This window comes from Ornithorhynchus anatinus, chromosome 1 (assembly GCF_004115215.2).
Source record: "Ornithorhynchus anatinus isolate Pmale09 chromosome 1, mOrnAna1.pri.v4, whole genome shotgun sequence".
Classification (NCBI taxonomy): domain Eukaryota; kingdom Metazoa; phylum Chordata; class Mammalia; order Monotremata; family Ornithorhynchidae; genus Ornithorhynchus; species Ornithorhynchus anatinus.
The window spans coordinates 33,271,632-33,290,423 of record NC_041728.1 but is presented as its reverse complement, the minus strand read 5'-3'; the positions used below and the strand labels follow the sequence as shown (position 1 = coordinate 33,290,423).

At 49.2% G+C, this 18,792-nt stretch overlaps 1 protein-coding gene across 9 annotated transcripts in view; it reads right to left on the bottom strand.

Moving 5' to 3' along the window:
- The window catches only part of SUSD6 (sushi domain containing 6), a 133,449-nt gene that overhangs the window by 18,540 nt on the left and 96,117 nt on the right, over window positions 1–18,792 (bottom strand). The gene's annotated exons all lie outside the window — the stretch shown is intronic.

Here is an 18,792-nt window from a genome sequence, read left to right as displayed (position 1 = left end):
CTGAGGGCATCTCCTTCTCCCTCAGCCCGCCTGTGGACAGAAGTTGGAAACTGGCACTTGAAGCCCAAACTGCGGAAGTTTGAGACGGGCCCTTCCTCGCAGCTCCTCCTCAGCTGCCACTTGGAAAAGTTGCCCCAAATCTCCAACACCTCCCACTCCCACCCCAACACCAGGGTCTGGGATAGGGATGAACGGGTCCTCATGTAGAAACAAGCTGGCTGGCTGAGCTGGCTTGCAGGAGACAAGAGCCTAGTACCTATCCCATCCGAACCCAGGGCTTCCAGATTCATAAATTGTGAAAGGTTGAGTCTGACACAAATTTCTTCCTAAAATGCCTAGACAGTGAAGCCTGGCCCCTGGGTCAGGTTGAGAAGAGAGACAAGGAGCTCCCGGGGTGTGTGAGTATGTGTGTTTGTGTTGGGGTCAGGGGGTGGGGAGGGGCACGCTTCTCTGCTCACCATCCTGCCCCAGACCAGATCCAGCCCCCTCCCTGGTTGGGTGGAGTTTCCAACTCAGATGGGGTTGGGGGCTGGGCTTCTTGGGCCCAATCAATCAGTTAATCCTATTTATTGAGTGCTAATTATGTTCAGAGCACTGGACTAAGCATTTGGTAGAGGATAATACAAGCAATTTGCCAGACAAGTTCCCTGTTCATAATGAGATTAGAGTTCAGAGGGACTGATAGGAAGATGGCAGTCCCATCAGCACTTGACAACACAATAAACCACCTCCAGGGACTCTAATTTCTTTCTTACAAGTTGTGTTTTGTGAAAGTACAGTACACAGGGCAGGAGTCCATACTACTGTGTGCTACACCTGGACCAATCTGACGGATACCTCTCTCTCTTTCTGGAGCTCCGCCTCCGGGCCTCCTTAGGTCATTCTGTTTGGTCTCAGAGCTGGGGGCCGTTGGCTAGGACCATGCCAGGGGCGATGGGGAATTGCTGTCCACACACCCCCAGGATGGGTCTGATACACCCTCAGAGTTATGGCGGGGCAGAGAAAAGGAGCAGGAGGGAGTGCTGAAGGCAAACCCTCCCCTGCCACCCTAAACCTAACCACTCAGAATCAATTGATGGCATTTATTGAGCGCTTACTGCGGACAAAGCACCATACTAAGCGCCTAAGAGAGTACGCTATAATAGAGCTGAAAGACACGATACAAGCCTTGGACACTAAAATCCAGTTTGCGCCTGCTCCGCGAAGAGTATTACACAGCAGGCACACACCAGAGTACATTTTCAATGAAATCACAAGTGAAAGGAGCCATTTGATTTTTCTAGCTTACAATTTTCTCTAGCTTTCAGGATTATGACGAGATCTGGCAGGGGAAGCCATAGTGTGTAATAATAATAATAATAATGATGATAATTATGGTACTCATTAAGCTCTTACTACCTGCCGAGCACTGTGTACCAAGGGAACGTGTGGATATCAAGCTTGTATTCTCCTAAGTTTTCCAGGTTTCTCTCCCAAGGGAGCAGACAGCCCTTTCCCACAGAGCCCTGGACCCTAGAAGGCGGCTGCCCCTATATCCCGAACCCAACGGCTGCCATTGCGGAGCCTCTCTGCAGCAGCAACAGCAAGAACGGTCCCAAACAACAGCTGCTCGGAACCCCCCGCCAGGTGCTCCCACGGAGGCCAAACCGGTACCATTTCCTCATGCTCAGCACAGGAAACCATTTTTGAACAAACCATATGAGATCTGTAATTATGGTTTCACTTAAGATGAGAAACAGTAGAATGATCATCGATTTTCCATAAATTAGCTTCACCTTCCTGGGAAATGACAGGCAACTCAAGTTTCCTGGGAGATGGATGGGTCGAGAAGGAAGAAAGGAAATTCAATCCTTAGGCGGTCGTGAAGAAAGCGGAGGAGAGACCAGACCAGAAAAGGTTTGAGGCCCTGTTCCACTCCTTTCACCAACCCCTATCTTAGCTAGCTGAGACACAGATCTTTACTGTTTTGCATCAAAAAAGGGGGATTGAAATGCAAATGATGATATGCAGGTAGGCTGAAGTGAATAACCGTGTGATTATGAAATCAGGCATATTAAAGTATTTGCACCATCAGTGGAAAGGCTTCCAGTTCAAAACATTCCTCAACAATGAACAGGGAAAAACAAGAATGAAAAAACACAGGTCCAACTGCAGACTTCCATTACGGGAAGAAGTGTGGCTTAGTGGACAGAGCTTGGGCCTGGGAGTCAGAAGGACCCGGGTTCTGATCCTCACTCCATACTCGCCTGCAGTGTGACCTTGGGCAAGCCATTTCACTTGCCTGTGCCTCAGTTACCTCAATTATAAAATGAGGATTAAGATTGTGAGCCCCATGTGGGACATGGACTGTGTCAAACCTTATTACCTTGTAACTACCCCAGGGCTTCGTTCACAGTGCCTGGCACATAGTAAGTACTTAACAAACACCCTAAAAAAAAAAGTGTCAAGAGATCCCCAGTTGGTGCCATAGTTGAATTCTTTTAATTATGCTGCTTCCCTGTGAAGTAGGAATGACACTGTGAGCTTGTCTGCCCCAAAGCGCGCCCAGTCTGGCGAGGTGGTCTGCAGCCCCTCCATAATTAGAGACATTTTCTCCTCTCATTTCCGTAAATGAGTGACCCCTGTTCCTCTTTTACAAACTGTGGTCTACAACACACTCATGCCCCGCTGCAAACCGCGCCCTCCTCCCCACCCCCACCACCCCGCTCCCCCCGAACCAAGTGGCACCGAGCAGGTGGGAACGGAGGTTGGTGTCCTCTGCCCTACCCCCAATTAGCTTATCCTCCCTCCCCCTACTCCTGCACACTGTTCTGGGGACTTGAAAGAAACCCAGTCTACAAGGTTCACTTAGAAGTGCAGAAATCAAGGCAGGACAAGGCAGGGACATGGAAGGGCAGAGAAGGACAGGGCAGGGATGAGGCAGCCCAGGGCAAGGCCACAGCAGGGCCTCAGCAGGGACATGGCAGAGAACAAGGCAGGGCAGTGTGGGGCCACAGAGGGGCTGGAAATCAGCGTGCACATTTTCAACGTTACAGTCCGGGCGGTTTGAGGGCTTGGAGGGCCAGGAGGCATGAAAACGCTGTGGAGCCAGGACTTGGCAGATTCCCTCACCCTCCCAAACACAAACACACACCCGCTGTTCCCCTCCAGCCCCCCAATTTCTCCAAATTTCTGCAGCAGAGAAGGATTCCTTTCTCGACTGCAGTGTGCCACACTGTTCTTCCTAGAGCAACTGTCTCCCGGATTCCTGGTGGTGATGCAGCGCTGCCAGTGGGATGGTTTTTCCGCTCCCCCTTGTACCTTCATTTCGATTGCCTGACTTCAGCTGTTTGGCTAGCGTACTACTAACCAGAAAGTTGTTCCTCCTAAATTGGACTTCTAATGGCAAGTAGGGAGGGAGGCCCAGAGCGCCCCCCCCCCCCCCCCCCCCGCTGAGCCCAGATGAGCACCTGCACGTGGTATTGCTCAAATCTGTTCCTCTCATCCCAGCACTCTACTTAGTTCATATTTTCTCTATTTGTGCCGTATTTCAATGATTCTCCGTTCCTGATGTCTCCAGTCCTTCTCCCCATTTAAGCATTTCCACTGGGAGCAGCCCCCGCCAATGCCCTTACTATGTACAAATCCTACCCGTTGATTCTCTCATAGTGCTCAGTACTGTGTGCTGCACACAATAAGCATTTAACAAATATTACTACTACTGTTACTCCAATCCGTTATCCTAGAGAAGCAGGACAGCCTAGTGCAAACAGAGGCCTGGGAGTAAGGAGGACCTGTGTTCTAATCCCGACTCTGCCAACTGTTTCCTGTGCAGCCTGGGGCAAATTACATAGCTTCTCTGTACCTCAGTTTCTTTGAAAGTAAAATGGGGATTCAATACGTGTTCTGTCTCTTCCTTAGACAGAGATTGTGTCCAATCTGATTAATCTGTTCCTACCCCAGAACTCAGACTAGTGCTTGACACACAGTAACGGCTTATCACACACCGTAATGATGATCATCATCATTCTCACCCTGCTGATCCGTCCCACGCACCGCAGTGAGCAGAGCTTTTGTTCTTGAAGACTGGCGTGGTTGTGTGCGAGTCCGCGATGCCACTTGGGCTCATCAACATTAGCTGCCTTGTAGACTCAACAACCAACACTGCCATGACAAATGGAACTGATGCGGGGAGGTGTTTGGTTTCCTATGGTATTTGTTAACAGCTTTTCTTTTTCACGGTCTTTGTTAAGCACTTACTATGTGCTAGGCACTGTTCTAAGCATTAGATACAAGGAAATCAGGTTGGGCACAGTCCACGTCCCACCGGGGCTCACAGTCTTTATCCCCATTTTAGATGAGGGAACTGAAGCGCAGAGAAGTTAACTGACTTGCCCAAGGTCGCATTACTATGCGCCAGGCACTGTACAAACCGCTGGGGTTACTGGTAAATCCCTGTCTTACAAAGGAGTCACAGTCTTAATCCTCATTTTACCATGAGGCAACTGAGGCACTGAGAAATGAAGTGACGTGCCCAAGGTCACACGGCAGACAAGTGGCGGAGCTGGGATTGGAACCAGGTTCTCCTTACTGCCGGACCCCGGCTCTACCCATTAGGCCACGTTGCTTCTCAGCTGCGCTGTGCGGGCAGGGCCTGGGGTCCCCAACCCCTCCGCTGACCTTCAGCTGACTTTGACATCTACACTCCATCTGACAGGCTAGCAAGGGCCAGGCTGGCTTTCTTGGTTACGGAGGAGTCAGGCAGCCTAGAGGAAAGGGCCTGGGTCTGGGTTCTCATCCTGGCTCTCTGGGACTCTGCTGTGTGACCGTGGGCAAGTCACTTCACTTCCCTGTGCCTCAGATTCCTCAACTGTAAAATGGTGACTCCAACCCCATCTTCACTCCTGCTTAAGACCGTGAGTCCCACGTGGGACTCGGACTGAGCCCAACATGATTAATGTGTACCTACCCCAGGGCCTAGAACAGTGCTTGATACATAGTGAGAGCTTAACAAATGACATTATAACTACTTTCAACTTTCTGGGTTATATTTTTGACTCTCCTATTTTTTGTACTTTTGACCGAGCTGCTCCCTGGGTATGGAATTATGCAACAGCGTTTGGCAACCTGGAACTAATGACGATCCTCCTGAAGCAGGAGGACAGATTGCCTCGGCTTTTCTCCGGACCTAAGGAAGAAACGCCTTCAATTCGGACCACGCGACTGACTCGGGGAAATGGTTTGCAATCATCTGCTGTGTCCCCACTAGTGGGCAGTCAACGGCAAATGAAAATAACTCCCCTCGTTATTGAATGATGGCCTCGAAGACACTGGGCAATGCTCAGAGTCTGTGGAATTGGAAGAGTTTCCTGGAGAAGCAGAATTGAATTCTAACACCTGGTAGTAACAGGATTTATTAAGTGCCCACCTTATTAAGTGGTACACGGCACGGTTGAGAATTTAGACAAGGCCCCTGATCCCGGTCCCTAAGGGGCTTGCAGCAGAAGAATAAGTGGGGAGGACAGGGCTAGTAACAGACAAATATGGAAAGGTGAAACAATAAAAACCTGATGTCAGAGAAGAGGTCTCTCTTTGTCCGCCCCAGTCACTTGTTCCATCTTCCAGCCCGGCTGTGGAGAAGGTGGAGAACAGAATGGGCCGATTCCATATCTCCACTTTATCCTACGGGAGTAATGTCTGTCTCCCCCTAGCCTGGCCCTTGTGGGCAGGGATCGGGTCTACCAATTCTACTGCAGTAAACTCTCCCAAGCGCCTCTGCTCCCTAAATGCCTCCAGGCAGAAGTCCCTGGGTCTTGAGGGGGTGGGGGCTGAGGGGCAGGGGCCAGGACACTAAATAAGGTCAGCCATCCTTGTCTCCTAGGGAGGTACCTGGTGTTCCTGAGGAACCGGATGGATGTCATCCCGTCCAGAGGGCTGGACTGCTCTCGGAGAAGCAGCGTGGCTCAGTGGAAAGAGCACGGGCTTTGGAGTCAGGGCTCATGAGTTCGAATCCCAGCTCTGCCACTTGTCGGCTGTGTGACTGTGGGCAAGTCACTTAACTTCTCTGTGCCTCAGTTCCCTCATCTGTAAAATGGGGATTAAGACTGTGAGCCCCACGTGGGACAACCTGATTCCCCTATGTCTACCCCAGCGCTTAGAACAGTGCTCGGCACATAGTAAGCGCTTAACAAATACCAACATTATTACACAGTAAGCGATCAATAAATAGTACCGATGAATCCATCGGACGGGGCCACTCTGGCCACCGTGAAGCAGCCTCAGAATCTTAATGTACTTTTCAGGAAGGCAGCATTTGCCCATAGCAATTCTTGAGTAGCTGCCCCTGGGGTTTTGGATGGTGCTCATAGGCTACTGAATTGAAGGTTTCCTGGAGGGGCAGGACCACATTCCCCGAGACCGTGTCACGAGCCTGTTGGTATCATTTCTTAAAACAGGGGCTAAATCACATTGCTCCTTGGCATCATTAGGGGAATGATGGGGAATGGATCAGATCACACCAATGTGAGAAACAAGTCTGCTGTGTGACCTTAGGCAAGTCACTTCACTGTGCCTCCATTACCTCGGCTGGAAAATGGGGACTGAGATTGCAAGCTCCATGTGGGACAGAGACGGTGTCCAACCTAATAATGTTGGTATTTGTTAAGCGCTTACTATGCGCAGGGCACTGTTCTAAGTGCTGGGGTAGACATAGGGGAATCAGGTTGTCCTACTTGGGGCTCACAGTCTTAATCCCCATTTTACAGATGAGGTAACTGAGGCCCAGAGAAGTTAAGTGACTTGCCCACAGTCACACAGCTGACAAGTGGCAGAGCTGGGATTCAAACTCATGACCTCTGACTCCAAAGCCCGTGCTCTTTCCACTGAGCCACACTGCTTCTTTATTAACCTATTACCTATTAACCTATTACAACCTATTAACTTGTACCTACCCCAGTGCTCAGAACAATGCTCGGCACATAGTAAGCGCTTAACGAATACATGATTATTATAATTATTAATGAGCACTCATTATACTAAGTGCCTGCGAGAGTGCAATAGAGTAGGAAGACCTGCCTACTTTTGCCTGCCCTCAAAGACCTTAAAATCTAACGGACTGTACATTGGGAAGAAGTTCAGTCCGAATTGGCCCCTCTTGCACAGAGCCTCTCTGACTCAATGTAAATACATTTATGGAGTTATGCTTCTCAGCTATAATTGAGTGAATACACAGTTCTGGGTAATTTTGGTAAAAAGAGCACTGAGGAGCTCATCTAACCGTTTATAGAAAAAAACATGAGAAAAGTGTTTTTCAGGAATCATTTGTGAAGAAAATTTATGGACTTCCTAAACTTGGCTGGTGACGGAAGGCCACTTGTCTCTGACGACCGGTCCTCCTCTCTCCACCTCCCCTCCCATCTGCTGCTCAGACAAAGGACATGGGTCTTGGGCCATGGTGCCGGCAATCCTGACCTCTGCTGTCGCCCACAGCAGAAGTGTCAGAGTGCAAAAGGGCAGGAAGAAGAGGAGGGGTTGGAAGACCCACCCCTTTTCCCCCAGTGCTTCTTCTCTGAAGTTGGAAAGCCCCCCCAACCTTAACCCCTTTCCCGATGCCAGCTCCTGGGGGAGTCTCCAGCCTTCAGACATGAGACATTCCATCTGCCATCAATGCGGGGCAGCCATGATTGCACAACTTCCCTTCAGACTCCCCAACATTCGGGGGGTAACGAAGGTTTAAACAACAGCCACTGTACATTTTCGAGAAATGACAAAGCAACTTCCCAAAAGGGAAGAAAAAAATGTTCTCTGCCATGTGATGAGGCCTCATGGAAAACAAACAGAGGTCTGCTCTCCTACCAGAACAGAGGGGAAAGGACTGAACATGTTCGTGCTGGCCATCCTGGGCGAGGAGTCCTGAGCATGGGAGGAACAGGCCAAAAGAGACCGAAGGGAAGAGGAGCAAGCAGCTTCTGGATAGCTCTGTGTCTTCCCCGCCGCTGACCACCTGCTCTGTGGGCAATCCTGAGCCTAGGGCAGGAGGAGGGACTGGGTTGGGTGGAACAGGAGGCTTTCGGGTTCCTCCATGTAACAGCGAACAAGGCATTCTTCCAAATGGCCGTGTGCAAACATAGGAAATACACGGCTCGTCGCATTCAAGCTTTCTCGGGTGGCCTGGGGGAATCTTTCCACCTCCTCCTCCTCCTCTCCCACCCCAGCTGCTCTCAGCCTCAGTCTGTGAGTCGAGGGGCCAGGGCAGCTCTAAGCACCTTTCTTATTATACCATTATTATTATTGTATTTGTTAAGCACTATGTGCCAAGCACTGTTTACATATATATATATGTAATGTACATAAATAATATTACATATGTATTAAGCGTTTACTATGTGCTAGGCACTGTACTAAGCGCTGAGGTAGATACGTAGATACAGGATAATCGGGTTGGATACAATCATGTTCCAAATGGAGCTCACAGTCTTAATCCCCATTTTACAGATAAGGTAACTGAGGTACTGAGAAGTTAAGTGATTTGCCCAAGGTCACGCAGAAGACAAGTGAAGAAGTCAGAATTAGAACCCAGGTCCTTCTGACTCCCAGGCCCATGCTCTATCCACTAGGCCAGGGGCTCACAGTCTAAGTAAGTGGGAATAGAGCTGCATCCTCATTTTACTGATGAGGTCATTGAGGCACAAAGAAGTGAAATGACTTGCCCAAGGTCACAAAGCAGATATGAAGCAGAGTTGGGTTCTAATTGGGTTCTAATTGGTTCTTCTCATTCCCAGCCCCATGCTCTTTCCTTTAGGCCTCACTGCTTCTCATCCCTTGCAAGTGTCCTTAACTTCTCCCTCAAAGGTCTAAAGAAAGATGGGCACCATTTCCATTTGGAAATGCTAATATTTTTACAACCTCAGGGCTACGGGCTAAGGGATAAGTGATTCTGCCCTCAACCAGTCAGCTTAAGAGGGTCTTTTTTGGCTCTGCATCCTGCACCTCCTCCTCCCCTTCACAGCCCCTCTCCCCCATGTGACCCCCTCTTCTCGCCTTCACTGAATCCACAGCTGTTGGCCAGTCTCCCGAGAGAACAACCAAGAAATTGGGGGTCAGAAAAGAGAGGAGGGCCTTCAGGCCCATGCAGCGTGAATCTGGCCCACGGGTCCACGCATCTGAGCCAATGCCCAGTAGCGAGGTCCGGGGAGCTATCCAGGGAGGGTCCCAAGGGAAATGACAAGAACGGTGGAAAATGATCCGCCTCCTCGGGTAGAAGCAAAAAAGGAGGCCCCAGGGAGTTTGTCCAATACCAACTTCTCCACCAGGCCTTCAGCTCCCTCTTTTTACTTTTGACTCTGTCAAGCAGCTCAGACGGACTTTCTACCCGAGATCGCCTGACAATCGACATTTTAGTGAATATCAAGATGAGTTAAAAGTGTGTGCTTTGGGCAGAGAGGCAGAGGTCTGGAAGGTAAATGCGTTTGTAAGCTCCTTGAGGGTGGGGACTGTGTGTTTACTGACTGTATGGTATCTCCCAAGCACCCAAAACAGCTCTCTGCTCACAGCAGGAGTTCAATACACATCACTGATTGATAATAATAGGAATAACGGTTCTTGTTAAGCACTTACTTTGTGCCAAACACTGTTCAAAGCAAGCATCTAGTATAGTGCTCTGCTCACCCAGGTGCTCAGTAAATACCACTGATGCTACCCAGGGCAGGGAAGTGGGCAGGGGTGGTTGAGCTTGATCGGGTCCAGAGACTATTTGCAAGAGCAGTGGTCCATGCCCCGTCCATTCTGCTGCGAATGTGGCTTCCAACTCCGCCGTCCTCTCCCAAGACTAAGTAAGTGCTCGGTAAATACCATCGCTTGACTGACTGCAGATGGCTTGGTGCTATCCAGTGGAGAGTGCCATTGTAGCACGACACACATTTCTTTGTGGTCTGGAAGAGTCCATAACCCAAATTCCAGAAGAGAACATTTGCCCCAGCAGTGAACCTCACCCCAGGACCACCAGAATTTCATGATGACGCTGCCGGGGCTGCCATTTTGGGACTCAACAGACTGGGAACTGAACTCTACCTGACCGTATTCTTCTTTGGTTAGGTTTGGCTTCTTGCCCTTTTTATTTTCTGGCACACTTTTGCAGAACCATTTTTTTTTTTAAGGTATCTGTAGTTGAGCCAGGATTAGAACCCAGGTCCCCCTGACTCCCAGGCCTGTGCTCTCTCCATTAGGCCATGCTGCTTCTCAACTGTACCAGATTGTGAGGGCTGCCCATTCGGAGACCTGGACTTCTATTAAGTACCAGAAGGTTAATGCAGCCCCCTTTAACAAAGCCACATTTCTAGGGTTCTGGGTCTGAGCATAGTGGCAGGCTAATTACATAGAAAACCCTGAAAGAGAATTGGTTTGGAGAGCTGAAAAATTACTCTAAATCATTCCCTCTCCTGTTCCCCTGCCTTTCTGAGCTCTTTCGTATAGGTGGGGGGAGGGAGTTCCAGGCCAGAGGGAGCATGTGGGCAAGGGGGTCGGCAGGGAGACAGACGAGACTGAGGCACAGTGAGTAGGTTGGGGTTCGAAAAATGAATGGTGTGGGCTTGGGTTGTAGTAGGAGAGCGGCCAGGTAAGGTAGGATGGGGGAGCTGATTGAGTGATACTATTCAATAGTATTCAATAGTATTTATTGAGCGCTTACTATGTGCAGAGCACTGTACTAAGCGCTTGATTGTACTGTACTCTCCCATTAATCAATCGGTAGAATTTATTGAGTGCTTTCTGTGTTCAGAGCTATTGACTAAGCGCTTGGGAGCTCCCATGTGCTACGGAAATGTGCTCTGCACAGAGTAAGTGCTCAGTAAATACCTCTGATTGGTGGGGGTGAAGAGAGAACGGGGTCAGGAAAGCAGTGTACATCTTGCTCTCTTCCCTCCTCACTCCACCCCTGATGATATGAACGTAACCATAAGATATTTAAGCTATTTTCACCCCTGGATGGGTGGCTGACTTTGGGGAAGACAATTCAGCTAGGGACACGTACAGAAGGAAAAGACTCAGGCGTCACGATTCCCCAGGAGTTCAAAGAGCCGGTGGTGTTGCGTTGTTTAAATAGCATGTGGAAAGAGATTTTTTAAAGAACAAGTGGTGAAATAAATCAAATCCACATAGAAGTGCATAAGACAATTCGTGTGCTTTTGAGGCACTCCATAAAGAACCCAAGGGTCATAATTATTTCTGCAGGTGACATGATGCCAAAGCCAATTCTGTCCGGAAATGATTAAGAGTTTCTGTTTGATACAGAGGAAAAGCACGTTGAAAATCAACATCTTTGATCATTTGAGCAACAGGTTACTGGAAAGAGTAATGAAAATACTGGTTTAACTATCCCACTTCAACAACCTGAATCCACAGCTGAACCCAAGAGTTAAGATGGCCCTCAATCCCTGATGCACCTTACTTTTACACAGTCCTTCCTTCCATTTTTTTCCTTATATTTTAAGGTATTTGGTAAGTGCTTACTATGTGCCAAGCACTGTTCAAAATGCTGGGGTAGACAAAGGATAAATCCCTGTCCCACATGGGGTCTATGGCTAAGTAGGACGAGGAACAGGTATTGAATACCCATTTTGCAGTTGAGGAGACAGACACAGAGAAATGAAGTGACTTGCCCAAGGTCACACAGCGGATAAGGGGTGGAGTCAGGATTAGACCCCAGGTCCTGAGACGCCTACGCTCGTGCCCCTTCCACTAGACCATGCTGCTTCTCCATAAACTACTCAAACTGATGCTCAATAAAGTATGGACACTGCTTCCCCTCCTTCTCCTCCTTCCCCCCCCACCTCCTTTACTTTAGAAGCAGCATGGTGTAGTGGATAGAGCACGGGTCTGGGAGTCAGAAGGTCAAGGGTTCTAATCCCAGCACCCATTTGTCTGCTGTGTGACCTTGGGCAAGTCACTTTACCTCTCTGTGCCCTCAGTTACCTCATCAGTAACATGAGGATTAAGAATGTGAGCCCCACATAGGACAGGGACTGGGTCCAACCTCATTACCTCGTGTCTACCCCGAGCTTAGAAAAGTGCCTGGCACATAGTAAGTGCTTAACAAATACCACAGTTATTATATTGTTATTACTCAGCTGTTGTTGCAGCCAATGTCCCTTTCCTGACAACTAAAAATATTCTCCCTCCCGAGACGGCCCCATACCTCTGTGACCTGGGCTGGGAATGTGTTGAGCCCCCTAAGGTAAGCAACATTTCTGGAAAAATGCCCTTGCAGGCAGCTGTCTGGGGGCAAAGGAGGAGCTACTCAAGCCTGCCTGCTCAACAACCATGTTACCGAGTGGCCCAGTGACATCCCTTACTCCACTCCGAGCACAACTTTACACATCATGGACATTTTCAGTTACTCAGTCTCTTTGACCAAGAACGTGCTACATTGACCCTCATCATCCCCCTGGGCCCCAAGAATGCCACTGAGGGTCTCTACTGTCATTCTGAAGAAAACTTCCCAGTCTTCTTTGAATTACTGATAGATATTTCAAAAATCTTCTGACCCTTCTGGCACCTCTCCTGCAACAGGGAGAGGCAGCGTGGTCTAGTTGACAGAGCCTGGGCACTGGGTTCTATTCCCAGCTCTGCCACTTGTCCATGTTATCTTGGGCATGTCGTTTCACTTCTCTGTGCCTCAATTATCTCAGCTGTAAAATGGGGGTGAAGACTGTGAGCCCCACGTGGGACGTGGACATGTATTCACTGATGGTATGTCAGCTGGGCCCAACGGACACCTCTCCTCTTTTTTTTTGTTGTTGTTGGTTGTTATGCGCTTGCTTGAGGCCAGGCAACGAATTACACAACGGGGTAGATTCGAGGCAACAGGTTGGATACAGTCCCTGTCCCACATAGGGCTCACAGTTTTTACCCCCCCCCCATTTTACAGATAAGGTAGCTGAGGCCCAGAGCAGTGAACTGACTTGCCCAAGGTCACACAGCAGACACGTGGCAGAGCCAGGATTAGAAGCCAGGTCCCAGGCCCGAGCTCTTTCCACTAGGGCATTTTTCTTCTCCTCTACTGAGGGAACGTGTAAACAACACATGAAGAGCCGAGGGCTAGGTGCCCACACGGCCCCTTGGGTTTCACACGATGCCATTTGTTTCCCTGGACTGCTGGGACTCCTTTATAACCCTGCTTCACACTTGCTCAGAACTTCCTGAACAAAACAAAGACATTTCCCTTCGGGGATGGAACGTGCCGGCCTTTAGCAGTCGGCCTTTAGCAGTCGCTGAAGAAAATGCTCACCGCATGCTGAAAATCTGTTTATCTTTCTGGATGTAAGACAAAGTCTCCAGGTGCAGCTGTATTTTAAGAGCCAGTCACTGACCAGAGAGGTGGATAAAAACGACAGGCCTAAAGTGGAAAAAAATTTCCACCTTTGGCACACAGGTGGGCTTCAGTGAGGATCCGGAGCATAATATGGTTTAGGACAGATTGGAGAGCATGGAATTGAAAAATAATAAGCGGGTACCGGGAATGGGAGGATGGGAAGGCAAGGGGAGGGGGGTGAAAGGAGGGGCAGAAAGAAGAGAGAAGGGATACATTTGAACAATTTTGAATATTTTAGATTTACAAAAAAAAAATTTCCAAGTTCTTTCTCAGGGGGACCCAAAAATACCATGAGTAGCCTCCTTCTATTTTCAAGTGCCAAGCAACTCCAAACCTTCCACCTCAAAGGTTATCAAAATGAGAATTCATCAGCTCTCTCTCCTTCAGCTGTCTCCACCTTACCCTTCTGCTCTCTTCTCCTGTCATACTCCAGCGCACACTCCGCATTCCCCTCAAGTTAACCTCCTAGCCATTCCTGTTTCTCAACTCCCTCATCTCCGCTTGGCACAACGAATACCAGCTGTGTATGGTCAACTGAGGATCTGGAAGAAGTAGCATGATACCAACTCCAATGAGCAGGTATCACAGACTGACTACATGCCAGACCCTGCACTGATTGGGTGGGGGGGGGGGGGGGTGCAGGGAGAGTGATGGAGGGAGACACGAGATGAACAAAGAGAAACAGGGGCCCAGACCAGTGGGCTGAATGATTTTTCCCCTCACCAACATTACTGTCCCTCCCTCCTTGACTCCCAGGGCCACCAACCATGTCCCAAGTACTGCCCTGTTCCTTCCCCAAGTACTTAGCACTGTGCTGGGCACAAGGTTAGCATTTAACGAACGTAATAAATAACACATTATAAAACGCTGAATGGTTGACAAATGAGGCTGGGGCCAGGCCGTTGAGGGAGCATCGCATCGTAGGTGGGCTTAGAAACATTTAACTGGTGATTCAGGCAGGCAGATTGGGTTTATATCCAAGTACGACTCTATGCAGAGGGACCGATTCTATGTGGCAGCGAGTGGGGGTAGTTTGGTGATGCAGTTGGAGAGCAGGGTTGACACACGGATGGATTTCTCCATCGAGTGGTTTCCACACGGCACTCTGGCAAGCGGCCTCCCTGGGCGGGGTCCGACCCGGCAACCCGGTGATGACCTGTCCGGCTTCCCTGCAAATCCCCGAGCCTCATCAAAGACCTGGGGAATGACAGCAGACCCCAAGAGGCAGAGAGCGGGGAGGAGGGGATCCGTATCAGTGATATTGGCGGTGTTTGCCGCCGGGCGGAAGCTCCGCGGATGTTCTGGGAGCCGCCCCCCTGGCTCCACGCACCATCTGTGACGCTCCCCTTTGTTGTCTTTTTAAAAATAGAAATCAGGCCGACGGACACACCGGGTCTGTAAAAATAGGAGCCGGATGAGCCGGGAGCCTCGACGGGGAGAGATTAGGAACGATGCCGCCGGGGCTGAGGGAGCGGAAAACCCAGCCTGGATGACATGCCATCTGCCCCTTCCTGTGATGTGCTGTTTCCCGTTTCCCTCACGTCGGCTTCCTGGCCCGCTGGCCTCTGCTTTCTCCGGGGAAGCCACAGTGTAGGCTGGATCCCCGACGGACACACTGGATGCCGTGGGGATGCTCTCTGTTCTCGGGGGTCCCGCACAGATGGCGAGCACAGCGATGTCCACCTCCCTAAATGCACACATACACACACACACACTCACAAACACACACACACACTTGTCCATCATCCACCTCGGGATGCTGGAGGAGCCAAGGGTGGAGTGTTCCTGGTGGGCTCAGCCTGGCCCCGCCTCCTGAGCTTGCATACCAGCACTGATGGGACGTAATGCACAAGTCTCTTTCATTCAGACTGCCCAGTTTGATGGGACAGATTTACACGTGGTGATGTTTCCTGCTACTTAATTGCTTTTTGTAATTCAAATTCCAGAGGGAATAATGACGGTATTTCAAGAAGATCTACTAATGGGAAATTTCTTCTTCCATTCCCAAAGTAGCTCCAAGGGTAACTGAAATGATCTCTACATCACCAAACTATGGGAATCTTAGATCCGATAGGGATCTCATTTTGACAAACTCACACCCGAGCTGACTCAACTGTAGGAAACTCACAGACATTAGGATAATCTGGGATGTACAGGGCCCTTTTAATTTGCCACATGCCTTTTTATTAATCTTCACAGCCCTTAGGTATCCAAGTATCATCCTCCTGTTTTACTGCAGAGGTAGGGGTGGAAAGGTGTTGTACTCAAGATCACGTTATGGGCAGGGAACAGGATTAACTCTGTTGGACTGTACTCACCCAAGTGCTCAGTACAGTGCTCTGCCCATAGTAAGAGCTCAATAAATACCATTGATTGACCACACAGAGGATTCTCAGTTGTTTTGTTTTCATGGCATTTATGCACTTACTATGTGCCATTCATTCAATCGTATTTATTTCATTCAATCGTATTTATTGAGTGCTTACTAGGTGGAAAGCACTGTACTAAGCTTTTGGAATGTACAATTCAGCAACAGATAGAGTCAGTCCCTGCCCAACAACGGGCTCACAGTCTAAACGGGGGAGACGAACAACAAAACAAAACAAGTAGTCTGGCTTGAATATCACCAAGATAAATAGAATCTTAGATACATACACATCATTAACAAAATAAACATAGTAATAAATAATATATACAAATAGGCACAAGTGCTGTGGGAAGGGGGAGGGAGAAGAGCAGAGGGCGGGACAAAGGGGAATGGGGAGGGGAGAAGGAGTAGAGGGAAAGTCTGGGAAGGCCTCCTGGAGGAGGTGAGCTCTCAGTAGGGCTTTGAAGAGGGGAAGAGAGTTAGTTTGGTGGATGTGAGGAGGGAGGGCATTCCAGGTCAGAGATAGGACTTGGGCCAAGGGCTGATGGCGGGACGGGCGCAAACGAGGGACCGTGAGCAGGTGAGCAGCAGAGGAGCGGAGTGTATGGGGTGGGATGTAGAAGGAGAGATGGGAGGTGAGGTAGGAGGGGGCAAGGGGATGGAGAGCTTTGAAGGCAAGAGTGAAGAGTTTCTGTTTCATGCGAAGGTTGAAAGACAACCACTGGAGGTTTTTGAGGAGGGGAGTGACCTTCCCAGAGCCTTTCTTTGGAAAGATGATCCGGGCAGAGGAATGAAGAACAGACTGGAGCGGGTAGAGACAGGAGGAAGGGAGATCGGAGAGAAGGCTGACACAATAATCCAGTCGGGATATTATGAGAGCTTGTACCAGCAAGGTAGCAGTTTGGATAGAGAGAAAAGGGCGGATCTTGGCGATACGGTGAAGAAGGGACCGGCACTGTACTAAGCACTGGGGTAGATACAAACTGATCGGGTTAAACACAATCCCAGTGGCACCTGGGGCTCACAGTCTTAATCCCCATTTTACAGATGAGGTAACAAACACAGAGAAGTGAAGTGACTTGCCCAAGGTCACTCAACAGACGAGTGGCAGAGCTGGGATTAGAACCTAGGTCCTTCCAACTCCCAGGCCTGTGCTCTATCCTTTAGGTCATGCTGCCAGAATGTGTGTTTCGGCTCACTGCTTCGGCCAGGATTTGGCGGCACAATTGGGGAACATCCTTCCGGCAGCCCAGCATGACGTGGTCTGGGGAAGAGATGTGCCGAACGCTCGTGAGCGGCGTCGGGCACAGAGGGAGGACCATCAATCAGTTTATCAATGGACTTTTCTGTGCTCTTACTAAGCACACTGTACTAAGCGCCTGGGAGAGCACAGAGTTAGTAGACAGATTCCCTGCCCACAAGGAGCTTACAGCCTACAGGTGATCAGGCAAGCTTTTCTCGATGCCTGCTTCTAGAATGGAACACCCCCCTTATAGGAGAGCAGGGGGTGGATCTAATTCAGCTTTCTAGATAATCCCCTCCTTTAGACTGTGAGGTCCTCGTGGGCAGGGAACATGTCACTCCCCAGCACTGAGTACCATTGCACTCAATCAGTTCATCCTCCTACCTCATCTCACCGATCTCCGACTACAACCCAGCCCATTCATTCATTCAATTGTATTTATTGAGCGCTTATTGTGTGCAGAGCACTGCACTAAATGTTTGGAAAGTACAATTCAGCATTAAAGAGAGATAATCCCTGCCCACAACAGGTTTACAATCTAGAAGGGGGCAGACAGACATCAAAACAAGTAAACAGGCATCAGTAGCATCAATATAAATAAATAGAATTATAGATCTATACACATTCAAAACAAGTAAACAGGCATTAATTACAAATAAATAGAATTATTGATATGTATATATCTATAACAAGGGCTGTGGGGAGGGGAGGGTGGGTAGAGCAAAGGGAGCGAGTAGAAGAGATGGGGAGGGGAGGGGAGCTGAGGAAAATGGGGGCTTAGTCTGGGAAGGTCTCTTGGAGGAGATGAGGAGATGAGCCTCAGTAAGGCTTTGAAGAGGGGAAGTGTGATTGTTTGGCAGATTTGAGGGAGGGAGGGCACTCCAGGCCAGAAGAAGGACGTGGGCCAGGGGTTGATGGCGGGGCAGGGGAGAACGAGGCACAGTGAGAAGGTTAGCACGAGAGAGAGGAGGTTAGCCCCCACACTCCGCTCCTCTAGTACCAGCTTATTCGCTGTGCCCCTACCTCATCTATCTGGCTGCCCACCCCTTTCCCACATGCTCCCTCTGGCCCAGAACTTCCTTCCACTCCATATACACCACACCACCACCTTTCCGACTTTCAGAGCATAATTAAGGTTGTATCTCTTCCAAGAGGCCTTTCCTGATTAAGTTGTCTTTTCCCCAGCTCCTTCTCCTTTCTGCTTTGTCTTGGGTTTATGAGCTTTGGGCCTTTAATGTTCATTCCACCCTCGGCCCCACAGCACTTTTGTTACGTACCTTTAAATTCCATATCATTATTATTATTTTTAAGTGCCGTCGCGTCATTTCCGATTCATAGCGACTTCATGGATATATTTTCTCCAGAACGTCCTGTCCTCTGCCACAATCCACAATCTTTCTAATCGTTCTTCCGTTTTATCGTCGTTATGGCCTCTATCTAACTAGCTGCCGGTCTGCCTCTTCCACCTTTTCCCTGGACTTTTCCTAGCATTAGTGACTTCTCCGAGAATTAGTCCTCCTGATTGTGTGTCCAAAGTATGCTAATCAAAGTCGAATCATTTGCCTTCCAAAGACCACTTTGGTTTAATTGTTCCAACATTCATTTGTTTGTTTTTTGGGGAGTCTATGGTATCTGCAATAGCCTTCTCCAACAAACACCACATTTCAAAACAATCAATGTTCTTTGTATCCTGTTTTTTCACTGACCAGCTTTCGGATCCATACACTCTCACTGGAAACACCACAGAGTTGACAATTTGTATCTTTGTGGCAGTTGTTACATCAGCACATTTCATGACTTTTTCCAGGCTCTTCATAGCAAGTCTCCCTAATGTTA